Genomic DNA, 19,883 nt, shown 5'->3' with positions numbered 1-19,883 from the left:
CAGCAGGTGACGGGGATGAAGGAGGTGGCAGCAAATGTGATAATAGCCTGGCTTCCTCCTCATGCAGAGAGGTGAAGTCCTAAGTCTCTAAGGAGTGGCCCAGGCAGGGGCCTCAAATTAAAAACAAACAAACAAACAAACAAAAACCCCATAGCAATAAAAGAAGGAAGAGGAAAAGAAGACTCGGGCTCAGAGAGGCTCTGGAATGAAAGCAGAGTCTCAGGCAGTGACGAGATGCTAATAAACAAAGCTTAACGGACAGTTCATCCAGGCTGGGTGCCGTGACTGATGCCTGTAATCCCAGCACTTTGGGAGGCCAAAGTGAGAGAATCACTTGAGCCCTCACTTCGAACTACCCACCAGGAGTTCGAGACCAGCCTGAGCAAAAGAAGAAGACCCTGTTTCTACAAATATATATGTGTGTGTGTGTGTGTGTGTGTGTGTGTGTGTGTGTGTGTATAAAGAAAATAAGAAGACCCTGTTTCTAAGAATATATATATATATTTTTTTAATTAACTGGGTGTGGTGGCATGTGCTTGTATTCCCAGTCAGTGTGGGGGCTGAGGTTGGGGGTATCGTTTGAGCTCAGGAGTTCAAGGCTGCAGTGAGCTATGATTGTAACACTGCACTCCAGCCTCAGTGACAGAGTGAGAACCTGTTTCAAAAAAAAAAAAAAAAAAAAAAAAGAAGAACAGGCCGGGTGCAGTGGCTCATGTCTGTAATCCCAATGCTTTGAGGGACTGAGACAGGAGGATCGCATGAGTCCAAGAGTTCAAGGCCAGCCTGGGCAACATAGTGAGACCCCATCTCTACAAAAGATGAAAACAGTAATGGGACATAGTGGTGAGCACCTGTAGTCCCAGCTACATGGGAGGCTGAGGCAGGAAAATCACTTGAGCCCAGGAATTTGAGGCTGCACTAAGCTATGATCACGCCACTGCACTCCCGAGTGTCACAGCAAGACCTTGTCTCAGAAAACAAACAAAATAAAAACAATTCAGACATGGAGAACTCATGAGATGAGTACTCAATACTCATCTCATACATTCATTTGTCCACTTGTTTATTTAACAACCTACTATGTGCCAGGTCCTGGGAAGACAGCAGTGAGCAAGACAGAGATGCTCTCTTGGGATTTACAGTGGAGAGGAATAAGCAGACACATCTTTAAGCTCATGGATAATCATTTGTAATATGTGCCTGAAAGAGAAGCACAGGGTGCTGTGAGGGCAGGTTATTGGATGGCATCAGCCTGGGGACATATTTATGGTAAGATCTGAAGCCCCGATAGAAATTTCTCAAATGCAGGATGGAAAAGGAAGAATATTTGGGGGCTGAGGGTGCTCGTGCAAAGGCCCTGAGGCAGGAAAGATAAAACAAAGCCTGTGTGGCAGGACTTGGGTGAGAAGGATCTGGAGATGGGCTGGGGCCACATCACACAGGATCTCGTAGGCCAGGTTAAGGCTTTTTGTCACCATCCAACAAGAAGTTGCCCAAGATCCCTGCAGACGTATACAAAAGACAGACTGATGTTCAGGGCACAGTTATAAAGCACCTACTGTGTACCAGCTTGGGTGCAAGACATTTGGGATTCAGTGGTGCTTATATTCAAGGGAATAAGAAGTCAGAAAATAAACTAGGCAATAAATATAAACAAGATGTTTAGCACACTCACAGATCATCGTAAGCTTGACAAAGAAAGGGACTGGAGATGTTCAAGTGAGGTGGGGAACTGACGGCCCCATGAAGGGCTGGGGGAAAGTGGTCCAGGCAGAAAGAGCATCAGCTGCAAAGGCCTGGCAGCTGTAAGACATGTACTCACCAGTGCACCCACACAGAGTCACATCCACACGCGGATCGTGTGCCCATTTACATTCCTTGCTCTTCCAAAATGTGTCTGCGTCCACCTCTGATAACCTGGGATGCCCTCCACTCTCACCCCGACTTCATCACACACACACACACACACACACACACACACCCTTCCGTAGGCTCACCCCACTCAGAGACAGCCCCCGCCACACCCCCATCATATGGCAACTAGCAAAAATCCTGAGAGCTGAGTGGGCAGGGAGAATGGGGATCTGGGGGAAGAGACACCACCCTCCTTCCCTTCTCCAGCCAAGAGGCCTGCGGACAGCTCAGATTCGAGCAGGGGTGTGGGAACCACCAGGACGTCCATGCAAGTTGGAGGGAGGCGTCCAGGTCTTTACCTTGCAGAACTAAATCTCAGTGTGGTGTTTGCTCAAAACGCCAGAACTATTCCTGGATGTCAGGTGCAGTTAATGGTTGCCGTGGCAACCGCCCATGCTTAATGAATAGAAGAGTAAAAGACGCCCAGGATAAATGTCAGGGACCGGGATAGATTTGCTTGGGAGCAAATCTGTTAGCGCTGGGCAGAGCTGACCAGTGAAGGTTGAAATGAGCAGTCCAGGGTAGCTGGAGACAGATCCAGGAGGCTCTCTTCTCTTTCTCAGCTTAGCATAGTCAGAATGCTAACATTTCACAAAATGTCAAAAAGCGTGGCTCTTTATACAGACAGTTAAACATAGGTTCCAGTTTTGCGGGTTTGATTCTGCACATGTTTATGGAGTTTGCAGGGAACAGAAATCTAAGCTCAGGTCTCTGAGGAGTTGAGACGTCACTTTTTTTTTGTTTTTGTGTTTAACTCTTCCTGCATTACCTTTTTAAATGAAGAAAGTGCCAAATTAGGCTCAAAAATAATCTTTTAAACTCTGAACCTCAACACATTATACTGTCATTGTGCTATTTACATGCTGCTTACAGGATTAGAAAACAACTGGCAGTGGCTGGGCCACGGTGGCTCACGCCTGTGATCCCAGCACTTTGGGAGGCCGAGGCAGGTGGATTACTTGAGGTCAGGAGTTTGAGACCAGCCTAGCCAACATGGTGAAACCTGTCTTTACTAAAAAAATACAAAAATGAGTTGGGCATGGTGGCATGCACCTGTAATTCCAGCTACTTGGGAGGCTGAGGCACGAGAATCTCTTGAACCACAGGAGATGGAGGTTGCAGTGAGCTGAGACTGAGTTACTGCACTCCAGCCTGAGCAACAGAGAGCAACTCTGTCTTAAAAAAAGAAAGAAAGAAAGAAAAAAAATTAAAAAAAAGAAAGAAAGAAAAAAAAAGAAAAGAAAAGAAAAGAAAACAACCAGTAGTATCTGGTAATGAGGCATAAGTTAAATGGCGCACAATGAGCATCCCTCAAGTCCGTTGGAGCATCCCAGTGGCCGTGTGCATTAGGGAACGATGTCAAACTCTGTTGGCCCATGAAAGTGAAACCCAAGTCCAAGGTATGGACCAGCTCTGCACTCACAGCTGCAGTCAGGAACTCAGGACTCACCATGGCTGTAATGCTTGTTTGTAGGGAGACCTCAGTTCAGTCTCAGAAGGCCTTAATCCCAAATCTTGTAAGAGGAAATAACCCTCCCCACAGATCTTCCACACCCCCAAACCTATCTTGCCTATCCTCCAGGCCGGGTCTCAAATACTCCCTGAGGGCAAGTTTGTTGTGATGTGATGACAATATGGTGTGTCCATCTGACGACAGAGGCTGGAGCACCTCCTGAGGTCACAGCACCGCTCTCAGACTCTGCTATGCCTCAGAATCTTGGAGAAACCTGTTCAAAACCACAGGTTGTCAAAGTCTCTAATTCAGGGCATTGCGGAGGTGCCCAGGAATGCACTTGTTTTGTTTGTTTGTTTGTTTGTTTTAAGAAAAGCCCAGGTGATTCTCATGCAGGTGGACCCAATTTTTCCAGGCACCTCTGAAAGAGAGATGTCACCAGTTAAAAAGCATCTAAGACCCAGGAGCCGCATCTATGACCCTTGCTCTCTTCAACCTTTCTCCCCAGAACCCCTGCTACAGCCCCAGAAGCCTCTGTGGTTTGGAAACAGGATGAGATCTGCATGCTTTTTAATGCCTGCCAAGGCAGGGTTAAGAAGACTTTCAGACACTCTAAGCATTGAAATGGTCAGGGTGGCCACCCTACCCTCATACATCTCCAGTGTTAGTAACACTAAGCTATTAAATAAGGAAGATCAACACACATCTGGTTCTCTTCCGTAGCATTTCAATGTTTTTTGTAAATGTCAAATATCAAATAATTTATAGTTGTCATTCTCTCTTTCTCTCTCCCTCTCTGTACCCCTGCTTTGCTGGTACCCCAAACACATGACTATTCTACCTAACTGGTGACTCCTACAGCAGCGTCTACAAAGTTTCAAGGTACTGTGTTGGTGAACATGCCCTGTGGTCTAGGCTAGGAAGGGCTGGCCTCTTGGCTGTGAGCTCCAGGACTGACCTGAATCAAAACCCTCAATAACCCGATAATGAAGGACCAAGGAAAACAGTTCACTCTAAACCTCCTAAACCCATTCAATGGGCTGATCAAGCAAAGAGCTCAAAACCAAGCTCTTTAGAAATGAAGCAAGCCTATTCACTGCCTGCAAAAAAATGACAGGTAGCACGGACAGTCGCTCCTCATTAAATTCCCCATACTTGGTTTTAAGGCAGGACTCTCTCTCAACGAGGCATACCTCTGTAGACTCTGGCTTGATTACTGTCCCACCCCCATCACCAGTGGCTTCTCCAAAAAGCCCAAGGTCTCTTTCAATGATTCCTCTAAGATGCACTTTCATTTCTGCTCCTCCACAAGTTCCTAGCAGGCAAAGAGATCTTTTACACTGTAAATCAGATTGTGTTTCTCATGGGCTGAAAACCCTCCAAAGCCTGGACTATGTATGCTCCTTTTCACTTCTGGACCCTGGACTGTAAGATGCTCCGTGATCTGTGCCTGCTCCTTCATGGGCCTGATCTCATCCCACTTTCCCCCTCACTCACCCTGCTCCAGTTGTCCTGAGCTTGTCTTGGTTCTAGAAACACACTAAGTGTCATCCTTCCTCAGGGCTTTGGCACTTGCAGTTTACTCTGCCTGGAAGGCTCTTCCCTCAAATCTTCCCATGGGTGACTTCCTCTTCTCACTCAGGTTGCCTGCTCAGATAGGCCCTTTCTGTCCACCCAATCTCACGACTATCCTTCCCCATCCCAATCACATTCTCTCCAGGGTTTATTCTTTTCATGGAGCTTAGCACTGAAATTATCTTTTCCTTTTTAGTGATGCATTTGTTTCATTTATTTCTTTGTTTACTCTAGATCTCTCTCCACTGGAATATAACAGCCTGGTCTGTTTTGTTCACTGATAAGTCTCAAGTGCTAGAAACAGTGCTTAACGCAAGTAACGTAGGTGCCTCTCCGGATATCTGTTGAACAAAAGAATGAATCAGGGATCGGGTGCGATGGCTCATGTCTGTAATCGCAGCACTTTGGGGGGCTGAGGTGGCAGATCGATTGAGGCCAGAAGTTTGAGACCAGCCTGGACAACATAGTGAGACCCCATCTCCACAAAAATAAAATAAAAAGATTAGCCAGGGGTGGTGGCATGCACCTGCAGTCCCAACTACTTGGTAGGCTGAGGTGGGAGGATCACCTGAGCCTGGGAGATGGTAGCTGCAGTGAGCCAGGATTGTGCCACTGCACTTCAGCCTAGGCAACAGAGCAAGACTCTGTCTCAAAAAAAAAAAAAAAAAAAAAAGAATGAGAAAAGAGTAAATCAGGATGTGCACCAACCACAGTTCTGTATACCAGAAGAAAATATTTATTTCTCAGAAACTGACTCATGGTTCTCTTATTAGAAGTGGTAATTTGTAATTGTTATACCCTAAGTGCTTCATCTTGATCAGGGGCCAAGTTTAGCTCAGGGTCCTTGTTACTATGAATTCAAAATCCACATCCCTGTGTGTGCAAGGTTGCACGGACAGGCAAGTAAACTCTGTCTTAATATGAATATGTGCATTCATGATCGGACCAGTTATAAAATCATTCCCTACACAGGCATCCCCTCCCCACTCCACTCCACACCCCTGCCCCATTTAACACTCTGCAATTCCCGGTTTTTGTCCAGCAGCCTCTTTCCGATTGCCAGCTCTTGTCAACACGTGACAATACAACGAAAATAGGAGGCAAAACGTGATGTGTTAACCATGGGTAGACAAGAGCCTGCTGGAGGGACACAAGCTAACAATGGAAGAAGAGAAAATTGACAAGAATGATGATGTGATAGACACATCCAATGATTTGAATATCAAAGGATTAACAGGAGCCCTTAGGAAAACTGATGACATGCTCAAATATTTCTTGCAAAAATGACCTATTTTATGATCCTGCTGTGAAAGTCAAACTTCGTGATCTTGTCAGGGAAGGGAAAGATTTCATACTGGACCATCACGTGATTTTATCAGAAAAATTATGCATGCCCCATCCCTGCTGCTCTGAAATCAACAAAGCTTACTTTTTTTGTTCACCCTAGTGCATGAAGATCAGAAAAATCGGCATGTTTTCCTGAATTATAATTTCATTTTCAGATCAAGTTGGAAGCACGTTTTTGGACTCGATTGTTTACTATGGAATGGGAGTCCCCGGGTTTTTTTTTTTTTTATTTTATTTTCTTAAAAAAATTTTCAAAATGTTACAGGTCTCATTGTCCCCACTGCAATATATACACTGTTATGGAAGCATAACCTGTGTTTCAATTTAGCCGCTGACGATTTTCAGACACCACGGTCGATAGTGCCCATTTTCATCTAGAAAGAGGCTTTAGTTCCTATTTCTCAGTGGACTCACCTGAAGGTGTGGTCCTTGACTTTAGTTGCACAGTTAGAATCACCCAGGGAGCTTTGAAAAATCCACAGCCTGGGCAACATAGCAAGACCCTATCTCTACCAAAAAAAAACAAAAACTTAAAAATTAGACAGGTATGGTGGCATGCACCTGCAGTCCTAGCTACTCAGGAGACTAAGGCAGGAGGATTGCTGGAGTCCAGTAGTTCAAGGCTGCGGTGAGCTATGATTGCACCACTGCACTCCAGCCTGGTGACAGAGCAAGACCCTATCTCTCAAAAAGAAAAGAAGGGGAGAGGAGAGGAGAGGAGAGGAGAGGAGAGGAGAGGAGAGGAGAAGAGAGGAGAGGAGAGGAGAGGAATTCAGATGCCCAGATAAAGTAAGAATCCCTGGGAGTAGAACCCCAGCCTTAGCATTTTTCCAGCCTCCCTTCCCAAGGTAATTCCAATGTGAACCGATGTTGACAATCACCACTGTAAGGCATCCTTATTCTCAGATAATAAAGATCTGCTGTAGCACCAGGAGCCCAAACATTCTTAATCAAGGGCTTAACCCAAGTACTCAGGAAGCATAAACACACATGGTATTTGCTCTTCCTTCCTGAGATCACGAAGCAAAAATCTTCACAAAGGAGTTCTAGCAAAAGACCTACAACGCTGGACCCTGGGTTCCTGTTGGCCTCTGCTTTGAGCTCTACGCTGGGCTTTTGGGGGCCCCTGGAATGTGGTTGCACTGGCTGGACTCAAGCTCTGGCTACAGAATTGGCCCTGTTTATGGGTTTGAGCAGGTTCCGGGCACTGTCGCTGGGCTAGCTGGGCTGGTGAGGAGTGCCAGCCCTCACTCTGAGCACATCATGACTGTCCAGAGCCTGCTCAGAAGTGATGTCTCTCTCTTAGATTCGTGGATTCACAGCCACCAAAATCTGCCCCAGGACCCTCCACGTGGGCCGTGCAGAGGAGATGGATGTGAGAAGTCCATTGAGAGGCTCTACTGATATCCTCTTCTTCCACTGGAGGGGGACATCCTGGGGAAACCTGTCTCCACTTCCCATTAAGATCTCCCTTCAGGAATGCAAACTTGGAAAGATTGGGCCTTGGATGACAGTCTCACTTCCCCAGGCCTCTCTGCTGTGGATCCAGTATTTCTTGACTTGAAGTCAAACCCACTAAATTCAGAGCTGTCTTTCAATGACCCAGAAAGCTCTGTCTGGCCTTTGGCCAAAATTGGCATAGCAGGTTGGTCTAGGTCTATTCCCTCCCGAGAGTGATGGTTCCTGGGGCTCCCTGCCTGAGTTAGCACTCTGTGGGAATACACACACACGCATACACCCACATGCACAGGTTGGCACTTGTGTACCCATGTCTGGGTGAGGGCAGGATGAAGAAGACCATACCCTCCAGTTTTCCATTGGTTTCCTCTCACCCCCATGCCCAAAATAGAGATAATGATATTAATAGCTGCCCCCTGTTAACCCTCTTCCCAGTGCTCGGCACTATGTTAGTGCTATTTAGAGGATTTTGCAAGAGCTCAGGGTCTAGGGTTAGGCAGACCTTGGTTTTATGATTCAGCTTCCCCTTCTGTAAAAGTATTTATTGGACCAGGCACGGTGGCTCACACCTGTAATCTCAGCACTTTGGGAGGCCGAGGCAGGCGGATTATCTGAGGTCAAGAGTTCAAGACCAGCCTGATGAAACCCCGTCTCTACTAAAAATACAAAAATTAGCCGGGCGTAGTGGTGGGCACCTGTAATCTCAGCTACTCAGGAGGCTGAGGCACGAGAATCGCTTGAACCTGGGAGGCAGAAGTTGCAGTGAGCCAAGATCGCACCACTGCACTGCATCCTGGGTGATAGAGCGAGACTCCATCTCAAATACATACATACATACATACATACATACATACATACATACATACATATATACATAAAATAAAAGAAACATATTTATTGAATTGACATCCACATACATAACACTTCCCATGTGCTAAGCATTGCTCCAATGCACTTGACGAACGCTGACTCTTCTATTCCTATTGTTATTCTCAGCTTTCAAAGGAGGAAACTGAGGCACTTATAAGTTAAGCAACTTGCCGAGCTGGGATTCAAACCCGCTCATTCTGACTCCAAAATCCATGCTCCTCAGCCCATCCTATGACCAACAACAGTGCCTGCTTCATGGGATTGTGGGGAACACCCAAAGAGCCCTTACCCAAGGCCTGGCAGAGCACATCTCAACAAACATGGATACTATGATGATTTCTTTTGAAACCCCCAACAGGCTGGGTGCAGTGGTTCATGCCTATAACCTCAGACTTTCAGAGATCAAGGCAGGCAGATTACTTGAGGCCAGGAGTTGGAGACCAGCCTAGCCAGCATGGTGAAACCTTGTCTCTACTAAAAATACAAAAAATATTTTTAAAAAAAAAATCTGCCTGCCTTGGCCTCCCAAACTGCTGGGACAACAGGCGTGAGCCACTGTGCCCGGCCCAATACATAATTTTATAGAAGGGGAAACTGAGTCATAAAACCAAGGTCTGTTTAACCCTAGGCCCTGAACTCTTGCAATTTTAGTGGCATGCACCTGTAGTCCCAGCTACTTGGGAGGCAGAGGCAGGAGAATCGCTTGACCCTGGGAGGCAGAGGTTGCAGTGAGCCAAGATTGCACCACTGCACTCCAGCCTAGGCAACAGAGTGACACTCTGTCTCCAAAAAAAAAAAAAAAAAAAAACAAACAGAGAAAGAAACCGCAGCAATCTGGAGATCATTGGCTTTTTTTTTTTTTTGAGATGGATTCTCGCTCTGTCTCCCAGGCTGAGTGCAGTGGCCTGATCTTGGCTCACTGCAAGCTCTGCTTCCCAGGTTCATACCATTCTCCCACCTCAGCCTCCTGAGTAGCAGGGACTACAGGCACCCACCTCCACACTCAGCTAATTTTGTTTTTGTATTTTTGTAGAGACGGGGTTTCACGGTGTTAGCCAAGATGGTCTTGATCTCCTGACCTCGTGATCCACCTGCCTCAGCCTCCCAAAGTGCTGGGATTGCAGGCGTGAGCCACCGTGCCTGGCCAATCATTAACATTTTCTAACTGAGGAGATCAAGTCCAGGCACTGTGGCTCATACCTATAATCCTAGTACTTTGGGATGCCAAGGTGGCAGGATAGTGTAAGGCCAGGAATTCGAGACCAGCGTGGGCAATATAGCAAGACCCCATCTCTACCTTGAAAAAATAAAATTAAAATTAAAAAAAGAAAAACTAAAATGAAGAGATCAAGGCCGAGGGGAAGAAAGTGTCTTAGTCCATTTGGGCTGCTATAACAAAGCACCATAGGATGAGTGGCTTGCAAATAACAGAAATTTATTTCTCATGGTTCTAGAGGATAGAAGTCTGAGATCAGGGTGCCTGCATGGTGGGGTACTGGTGAGGGCCCTCTTCCGGGTTGCAGATGGCTGTCTTTTCACTGCGTCTCCACATGGCAGAAAGAGAACAAGAGAGCTCTCTGGAGTTTCTTTTATAAGGACACTAATCCCATTCATGAGGGCCTCACCCTCATGACCTAATCATGTCCCAGTGGACCCCACTCCTAATACCATCATCGTAGGCATTAGGATTTCCTTTGTCTTCCTCTGTCACCTAAGCTGGAGTGTAGTGGTGCAATCATAGCTCACTGCAGCCTCAATCTCCCAGACGCAAGCGATCCTCCCACCTTGGCCTTCTGAGCATCTGGGACTCTAGGTGTGTGCCACCATGTCTAGTTAATTTCTAAACATTTTGTAGAGAGGAGCCTTGCCATGTTGCTTAGGCTACTCTTGAACTCCTGGTCTCAACAGATCCTCCTGCCTTGGCCTCCAAAAGTGCTGGGATTACAGGTGTGAGCTACCATGCCCTGCAGGCATTAGGATTTCAAGATAGGAATTTTGAGAGGAAGTGAGCATTCAGTCCATTGTACAAAACCATACAATTAGTAACTCAGTGGCTGGGCAAGGATTCAAACTGAAAGCTTGTGTTCCTACCAGTACACCACACTACCTCTCTAGAGGTCAGACAGGCACCTGCCGAAGAAGAGGCAGCCGATTTCTCCCCCAGATTGCAACCATATGACTTATTTGTAAAAATCCACAGACAAGCAGCCTTATACCCCTTTGTGATTGCTGATGACCACTTCCCAGGATCAGGCTGGAGCCCACACTGCTGAGATCTGAAAGGAAATACTCAAAATGGGGACTCTGAGTCCCTATCAGCTCAAATACCTGGGAAGCACCACTTTCCCCAGCGATAGACAAAAAGGGCTTCAAGAGTTAAACATACAGATTGGGTGTGGTGGCTCACGTCTATAACCCCAGCTCTTAGGGAGGCAGAGACAGGAGGATAGCTTGAGCCCAAGAGTTTGAGACCTGCCTGGGCAATGTAGTGAGACCCCATGTTTAATAATAATAATAATAATTTTTAAATTAAAAAAGAGTTAAAAATACAAACATCCCATTTCTAGATTCCCTCCCCATTCCTGCATGCTTAGAAGCCACCCAGAACCAGGTCAGTTCTTTCAGTTACCCCAAATCTGGTGGCCTCAAGGTTACTCCCTACCCTAAGAAAGAGCTGGGGCTGACCTTGGTCCATGTCCATGTGCAACTCAACCTCCAAGATTTTCCAGAGATCCCAGTGCTGAAGGGACAGCTAGAAGGGCAGCTGATGGACACAGACATCCCAGTGCTGAAAAGACAGCTGGAAGGGCAGCTGATGGACCCAGTGAAACCACTGCAATATGCCCTCTTTTTTCCTACTAGCCTCTCTTCCATTCCTCAAACTCATCAAGTGCACTCCCACCCCAGGGTCTTTGCATTTCCATTTCCTTCTGCCTGGAAAGTTCTTTCCTGGACTCTTCATATAACTGGCTCCTTTTTTTCAGGTCTGAGCTCATGTCCCTTCTGCAACAACCCTATCCAGTGTTGCCCTCCACTTGCCCCCACCCAATGAAGAATTGCTATCACATCATTCTGTTTTGTATCTTTCTTGGTTTTTTGTTTTTTATTCTTTGTTTTTTGAGACAGAGTCTCGCTCTGTCAGCCAGGCTGGAGTGCAGTGGCAAGATCTCGGCTCACTGCAACCTCCACCTCCTGGGTTCAAGTTATTCTCCTGCCTCAGCCTCCCAAGTAGCTGGGATTACAGGCACGCACCATCATGCCCAGCTAATTTTTTTTTTTTTTTTTTTTTTTTTTTTTTTTTTTTTTTTAGTAGAGACAGGGTTTTGCCAAGTTGGTCAGGCTGGTCTCGAACTCTTGATCTGAAGTGATCTGCCTGCCTCAGCCTCCCAAAGTGCTAGGATCACAGGCATGAGCCACCGTGCCCAGCCCCAGTGTTTTGTATCTTTCAAAGCTCGGATATATTGTCTATAGTCTCTCTCCTCAATGAGAATGCAAGTTCCGAGGATCAAGATCGTCTCTGTCTTGGGCATTAGGGAATCCCTAGGACCTAAAATCAATCTTCATAACCCAGTTCTCACACTTACCTTCCCCGGTTCCCATCACCCCTTTCCTCTCACCTGTACCCACTGGATCTGTCCTCCAGACCATCCATCCTCTAAACAGCTTGAGCTACTTTGAGTTCCCAAATGAGTTTTTCTCTTGTTCATTCTCTCATCATCACACATGCTATTCCCTCTGCTTCGAGAAACACACCTCCCTTCCTCTGATTAACTTCTAATTAACCTTCAGCTCTCAGCTTAGACATAATTTCACTCCACGTGCAGTTAACAAAAAATTATTCTGCTGAGTTATCAGGTGAGAGAATTTTTGGTGGTGGAGAAAGCACGTTTAATCCCTTCCATACTGTTTTAATTCTCTACGTACATCTATTCTTTTTAATTTAAAAGGGATTAACTGAATAAAGGGTAATGGACTGTTTCTTGTTTTCTTTGTATGATTTCTCGGTATTGAAAAAATATCCTAGTAAATGTGATTTTAAAATGCCAGTACCACAATGACTTAATTATTACAGCTTTATTGTATGGCTTAGTATCGTGTAAGAAACCACCTCACTGAGCTCTTTCATTCATTCTACTGTGTTTTTTCAGCTAATTGCCTTCAGCTGCTTCTTCCTGTTTTTTTTTGTTTTTTTTTTTTTTTTTTTGAGATGGAGTCTCGCTGTCTCACTCAGGTTGGAGTGCGGTGGTGCCATCTCAGCTCACAGTCTACGCCTCCCAGGTTAGAGAGATTCTCCTGTTTCAGCACCCCGAGTAGCGGGGACTATAGGTGCCCGCCACCACGCCTAGCTAATTTTTGTATTTTCAGTAGAGACAGGGTTTCACCATGCTGGCCAGGCTGGCCTCGAACTCCAGACCTCAGGTGATCCACCCGCCTCAGCCTCCCAAAGTGCTAGAATTACAGGCGTGAGCCCCTGCGCCTGGCCTACTTTCAGTTTCTTAAGTAGGTTAATTCTATGACCTGGGAAAATTGTAATTTTATTCCTTTTTTTAATTTTTTCTGTTGCTTGTAACTCTTAATTCTGTTTTATTCCTTCTTGTGCTAGAATGTATAGAACCATAACAAATAATTGAGGCAATGGTGAGCATTCTTATCTCAGTGCTGATTTCAGTAGGAAAATTTCTAGGGTTTAACCTTTAAGAAAAAGTGTCAGAAGTTACAGCTAGAGGGGAGGAATGTGTTCTAATGTCCTATAGCACTGTAGGATGAATATGGTTAACAATAACTTAGTGGGGCCAGGCGTGGTGGTTCACACCTGTAATCCCAGCTCTTTGGGAGGCCTAGGTGGGAGGATTGCTTGAGTCCAGGAGTTCAAGATCTGCCTGAGCAACATAGCAAGACCCCCATCTCTACAAAAAATATAAAAGTTAGCTGGGTATGGTGGTACACACCTGTAGTTCCAGCTACATGGGAGGCTGAGGTGGGAGGATCACTTGAACCCAGGAATTCAAGATCAGCCTGGTCAACATGATGAGACCCCATCTCTACAAAAAATATAAAAATTAGCCTAGGTGTGGTGGTGCATACCTGTAGATCCAGCTACAGGAGGCTGAGGTAGGAGGGTCACTAGAGCCCAAACTGTCGAGACTGCAGTGAGCCATAAGCATGACACTGCTCTCCAGACTGGGCAACAGAGTGAGACCCCATCTCAAAATAAATAAATAAATAAAATAATTTAGTGTATCTTTTCCAAAAGCTAAAAGAGATAGATTTGCCAATTATCTTGATTTGATCATTATTCATTATGTACACGTATCAAAGTATCACTCTGTATCCCATAAATATGTACGATTGTTACATGTCAACTAAAAAGGAGCAGAAAAACAAAAAAAGTATCCGCTTAAGGACAGCACCCCTCCTCATGTGAAGGAAGTACTTTTCCATTGTCTGAACCAGAGACAAACCATTGGTACGATCTTCTTTCCCCAGGATGAAGCTGTGGCCACCAAAAAGCTGGTCTCTGCAACTGTACTTCATTCAGCACCTCCGGAAATCTCTTTTGGCTCTGTCTTTCACTCCAAACCTCTTCCCGGGTCCTGGGGTCTATGAATTCTCAGGGCCCAGCTCTCACACATGCCCTTCGCTGGACTCCTGTCCTCCCTCACCTGTAACCACCGGATCCTGCCCCCAAACCAAACGCCATTGATCCTCTTCCTGCTTTAGCTTCTACTTCTCTCTACTCCAATGCCTGAGCTTAAAGCTGTGCCAGGACAGTGCTCCTCTCTGCATCCTGACTTCATCCTTACAGTCTACATGTCTTCACCATTTTTCTTGGTTCCATCTTCTGCAGTGGGTGGGCAAGTCCAATCTCATTCTACTTTTCTCAGATTTACTGATATGGGAAGATACTCCTAAGAAAATATAAGTGAGAAGAACAGCACGATCCCAGTTTTGTAAAGCCATTTGTATGCGAAAGCACAGGGGAAAAAGAGCCTGGAAGGAAATATACAAAAATGCTAAATAGTGGTTATTTCTGGGAGCCAGCAATATGCTACTTACATGAATGTCCAAGCTCACTTTGTGATGCATGTATGACATGGGGTGCCAGCAGATTCATTTTCAGTGTGGAGTCTTCCTTGGGGAAAATTCTTGATTCCTTTTCCTTCTGTATGGCTTCTTAAAATCTCACCATGGCACCAATGTGTCTCTTGTGATCCTAAAATACCTACCAAAACCAACGGTAATAATAGCTGTAATATATCGAGTTCCTACCATACTCCAGGAACTGAACTAAGTGCTTTATGTCATTGCCTAATTAAAAGATTTATGTGTAAAGTGCTGAGAACAGCAACTGGCGTAATAACTGCTATTACTGCCTCAACTGATTCTCATGGCAACTCCATGAAGTTACTATTATTATCTTCATTCTGTAGAAGAAGCAACTGAGGTTTGAAGAGGTAATTTGCCATAGGTACCACAACTAGTAAGTGGCTGAGTCAGGATTCATGCCCACGTGGGACACCAAAGACTGGGCTCCTACTAAATACATTTGGTTCAGGGATTGCAAACTCGAATATCTACAGGGCCAGGCAAGAATATAGAGCTAGGTGGGGACTTTGGCCAACTGGAGAGTTTACACCCAGTCTAAAGAGGGCTGCTGATGTCAGCTACGTCATCCAGGGATTCATTACTCCCGCATGGAAATGTGAGACAGAGGTCCCCGTTTTTGAAGAGAAACTGCAAATCAGTTTTTAATGTGAAATATTCAGAATTTTAAATTGCAGCAGCATAGGCCAGGGGCGGTGGCTCACGCCTGTCCTCCCAGCACTTTGGGAGACCGAGGCAGGCAGATTACCTGAGGTCAAGAGTTCAAGACCAGCCTGGCCAACATGGTGAAACCCTGTCTCTACTAAAAATACAAAAATTAGCCGGGCGTGGTGGCGGGCGCCTGTAATCCCAGCTACTCAGGAGGTTGAGGCAGGAGAATCACTTGAACCCAGGAGGTGGAGATTGCAGTAAGCTGAGATCGCACCACTGCACTCCAGCCTGGGTGACAGAGCAAGACTCCATCTCAAAATAAAATAAAATAAAATAAAATGCAGAAGCTTAATTTTTAAAAATAAAATATGCAAAAGAGTATTGCAGGTAAAACAAACACACACAGATAAAACCACAAAATGAAACAGTCTGCAACCCAGATTTGCCCCAGAAGCCAGTATTATCTACTTTAGAAACACCAGTCTAGATTATGTCTTCTATCCCAGGAAGGCCCAAACTCCCCTTTGCTTTCCATTTTTTCCTTCTTGGGACAGAAATCTTTAAACCAGGGACCAGCAAAATTGTTCCTAAAGAGCCAGAGAGTAAATATTTTCAGCTTTGCTGTCTCTGTGGCAAATACTGAACTCTGTGATAGTGGCATCAACATGTTTTATTCTCTTTAGTTCTCAAAATGGCTTCATGAGGAGCCTAATGTTATAATCAGGAAATTGAAGCAATATAAACAAATGGGCATGATTGTGTTTCAATAAAACTTTATTTTCTGAGGCTGAAACCTGAATTTCACATTTTTTTACAGGTCACAAATAATATTCTTCTTTCAATTTTTTTTTCAACCATCTAAATATGCAAAAACCATTCTTAGCTCACGGGCCATACAAACATGGGTAGTAGTAAGCTGCTTTAGAACATTAAAAACTGGTGACTGCAGGCCAGGCGCAGTGGCTCACGCCTGTAATCCCAGCACTTTAGGAGGCTGAGGCAGGTGGATCAGCTGAGGCCAGGAGTTCAAGACCAGCCTGGACAACATGGCAAAACGCTGTCTCTACTAAAAATGCAAAATTAGCTGGGCATAGTGGCGCATGCCTGTAGTCCCAGCTACTCGGGAGGCTGAGGCAGGAGAGTCACTTGAACTGGGGAGGTGGAGGTTGCAGTGAGCTGAAATTACACCACTGCACTCCAGCCTCGGTGACAAGAGCGAAACTCTGCCTAAAAGACAAACAAACAACAACAACAACAAAACTAGTGACTGTGTCTCCAGGAGTTTCGGGTATTTGCTGGTTCTAAGTCTTAGTCTCAAGCTGCCTGAAGCCACCATGAATAGGCCCATTTTGCAAGCAGATGCCCACACATATGTAGTTCCTAATTCCCTCAATAATTTTGACTGGTCTGTATTTAGTAGTGTTCCCATTCCATCTTCACCTGAACACTTTCTTCCTTTGAAATCTTTCGTGGAATTCAAGTATGGAAAACAGCAAATAACGAGGAGTATGGAAATCAACTAACAATGGACGGTGTCACTGCCAACACCCCTCCCCTGCCCAGGTGCCCCTGGCACGTGCCATGGGGAAGCATAGTTAACGGAGAAGCCACTGGTCCAGTTCATTGCCAACATCAATAGTAGGGGGTGGGCTATAAAATGATCATGAAGCCGCCAGGCAAAGAACTTAGCTCACAACACTGAGACTTGTTGAAGAGAGTGCAATTCATAATAATAGTTAGGAACTTTATCTCTGGGGTCAGCTAGTAAATGTCTAACTGTGTCCTTGAGTTAATCAGTGACTTGGCTAAGCTTCAATTTCCTCCTTGTATTAATAACCTTGCCTCATTATAACATTAGGCACCTCAGGCCGGGCACGGTGGCTCACGCCTATAATCCCAGAACTTTGGGAGGCCAAGATGGGCAGATCACAAGGTCAGGAGATTGAGACCATCCTGGCTAACACGGTGAAACCCCCGTCTCTACTAAAAATACAAAAACAAAATTAGCCGGACGTGGTAGTGGGCGCCTGTAGTCCCAGCTACTTGGGAGGCTAAGGCAGGAGAATGGTGTGAACCCGGGAGGCAGAGCTTGCAGTGAGCAGAAATCATGCCACTGTACTCCAGCCTGGGCGACAGAGCGAGACTCTGTCTCAAAAAAAAACAAAAAATAAAAAAATAAAAAATAACATTAGGCACCTCGTAAAGTCATTTAGATAGCTAAAGAGGATAAAACACGTGAATGTGGCTGGGCGCAGTGACTCCCACCTGTAATCCCAGCACTTTGGGAGGCTGAGGTGGGTGGTTCACCTGAGGTCAGGGGTTCAAGACCAGCCTGGCCAACATGGTGAAACCACGTTTCTACCAAAAATACAAAAATTAGCCAGGCGTGGTGGCGGGCGCCTGTAACCCCAACTACTTGGGAGGCTGAGGCACAAGAATTGCTTGAACCTGGGAGGAGGAGGTTGCATCAAGTTGAGATCGTGCCACTGCACTCCAGCCTGGGCAATAGAGCGAGACTCAGTCTCAGAAAAAAAAAAACATAAATGCTTAGAATGGCACCTGGTGTATAGTAGGTGCACACGTGTGTTACTTATTATGATTTCTTATCCAGTCAACTGGAAGGGGATGGGGCGTAAAACCAAACAGGAATATATAAATGAAACTGTAAACTATGGACAAGCATAAATAAGGCCTTTTTTTTTTTTTCAATATCAGGGAAGAAGTTATGGGTCTGTCTTTTTTCTAGGAATTTCCTTGAGTCTTCTTTCCTGAACCTCCTTCCTGGTTCTGAGTCTATTCTTTGCCTGGTAAGCAGAGAATCAGAACCAAGGAGATGTTCTACATATTCGAAGGCATTATTGTGAAATGGCTCTGGCCTGGAGCCTACTTATAGAAGAAATTAAATATATGACACTCTTATTTTTATGAGATCATAATAGACATCATGATAGTAGCCATAATAATAATGACTACTATTCATAGTGTAATGGTGAAACCACAGCCTTTGAAACCTGGCTCCAAAAATCAATTCCGTCACTCACCAGCTGTGACACCATCTCCTCTGTGATTTTCCATTGTCTCATTACCAAATGTTAATATTAATAGCCTCTACCTCCTGGGGTGGTAAACAGGGTAAATGAGATAAGGGATATAAGGTTTCAGCTATGTGCCTGGCCAATCGGAAGCACTTAATAAGTGTCAGCCATTATTAAGACATGCCTAGAGCTTTGCAAAAATTATCTCATGTTCATGTATAGCCTTATTTCATTCTTACAATAATGGCTCTGAAATACCAAGGCAGCTCTGTCTGATTCTGAACGTTGTCCATTTTCCACGACATCACGATGCCCGCCTGCCCCCCCCACCCACCCCGCCACATTCCACTCCAGCTACACAGACAGGGAAAGGGACAAGAATGCATAATTTCTGGAAAATTCATTTTCCTTTAAAAGAACTAGCAGAGCTATTAACTGCCCCCAGAGACTGGTTAACTGTCTAGTTAACCAATACCCAAAATGATGATTAAACATCCACACCTCGGCTGGGCAAGGTGGCTTATGCCTGTAATCCCAGCACTTTGGGAGGCTGAGGCGGGTGGATCACCTGAGGTCAGGAGTTCGCGACCAGTCTGGTCAACATGGTGAAACCCCATCTCTACTAAAAATACAAAAATTAGCCAGGCGTGGTGCCAGGTGCCTGTAATCCCAGCTACTCTGGAGGCTGAGGCAGGAGAATCTCTTGAACCTGGGAAGCAGAGGTTGCAGTAAGCTGAGATCGTGCCATTGCACTCCAACCTGGGCGACAAGAACAAAACTCTGTCTCAAATAAAACAAAACAAAACAAAAGTCAGCCAATGTGGACAAATGTTCAAGATGCACGTTCAGCAAATCTGAGGCTCCTGAAGGGGTGAACCTCATAGCGAGGGACAGTGAGCTGTGATCCTTTGGGAGGGCAGAGAAAGAAAGGGAGGGTCCTGTGGTCAGATATGAACATCGCTGGGGGGAGAGGACTATTCTGGAATGCCTGGATTCAGCTCTTGGTTGGAATGCCGGTTCTATTTAGGTTGGTGCAAAAGTAATTACACAATTGCACAAGGAGATCAAGATCATCCTGGCTAACACGGTGAAACCCCATCTCTAATTGCACAGTTACTTTTGCACCAACCTGAATAACTAAAGTAATTGCACAATTACTTCTGCATCAACCTAAATAACTACTTATCAGAGTGATTTGAAGAAAAATTCTTAAGCCCTGTTTCCTCATTGGTAAAATGAGCAGAAAAAAACTGATATACTTGAATTCTACCTGCTTTTACCTTCACTGACTGGAGGAGAGGGGAAAGATAAGATCGTCCTCATAATTAGTGTTTATGTTTCATGGTGTTTTTGCCCTTGTAAAGTGGATCCCAACATCCTGCAAAATCTAAAAAGCAGCACATTTCCATCTCCCACTTGGTACTGTTTATCTTTGGCCTCCACTCATCTCTTTTTTGTGCCCTAAAGAAGCCCGC

At 45.3% G+C, this 19,883-nt stretch overlaps 2 protein-coding genes and 1 non-coding gene across 6 annotated transcripts in view; 1 reads left to right on the top strand and 2 right to left on the bottom strand.

Annotated features, from left to right (window-relative positions):
* The window catches only part of NDUFAB1 (NADH:ubiquinone oxidoreductase subunit AB1), a 1,133,838-nt gene that overhangs the window by 743,288 nt on the left and 370,667 nt on the right, over positions 1 to 19,883 (bottom strand). The gene's annotated exons all lie outside the window — the stretch shown is intronic.
* CACNG3 (calcium voltage-gated channel auxiliary subunit gamma 3) overlaps positions 1 to 19,883 on the top strand; it is a 108,763-nt gene that overhangs the window by 72,232 nt on the left and 16,648 nt on the right. The gene's annotated exons all lie outside the window — the stretch shown is intronic.
* On the bottom strand, positions 6,544 to 6,676 carry LOC126945134 (small nucleolar RNA SNORA1). The gene has a single exon (XR_007722310.1). It is a non-coding gene; the product is annotated as a small nucleolar RNA SNORA1 (small nucleolar RNA).

Source organism: Macaca thibetana, chromosome 20, assembly GCF_024542745.1.
Source record: "Macaca thibetana thibetana isolate TM-01 chromosome 20, ASM2454274v1, whole genome shotgun sequence".
In the NCBI taxonomy this organism is placed as follows: Eukaryota; Metazoa; Chordata; class Mammalia; order Primates; family Cercopithecidae; genus Macaca; species Macaca thibetana.
The sequence above is the reverse complement of the archived record's forward strand: the minus strand, read 5'-3'. Positions and strand labels throughout refer to the sequence as shown.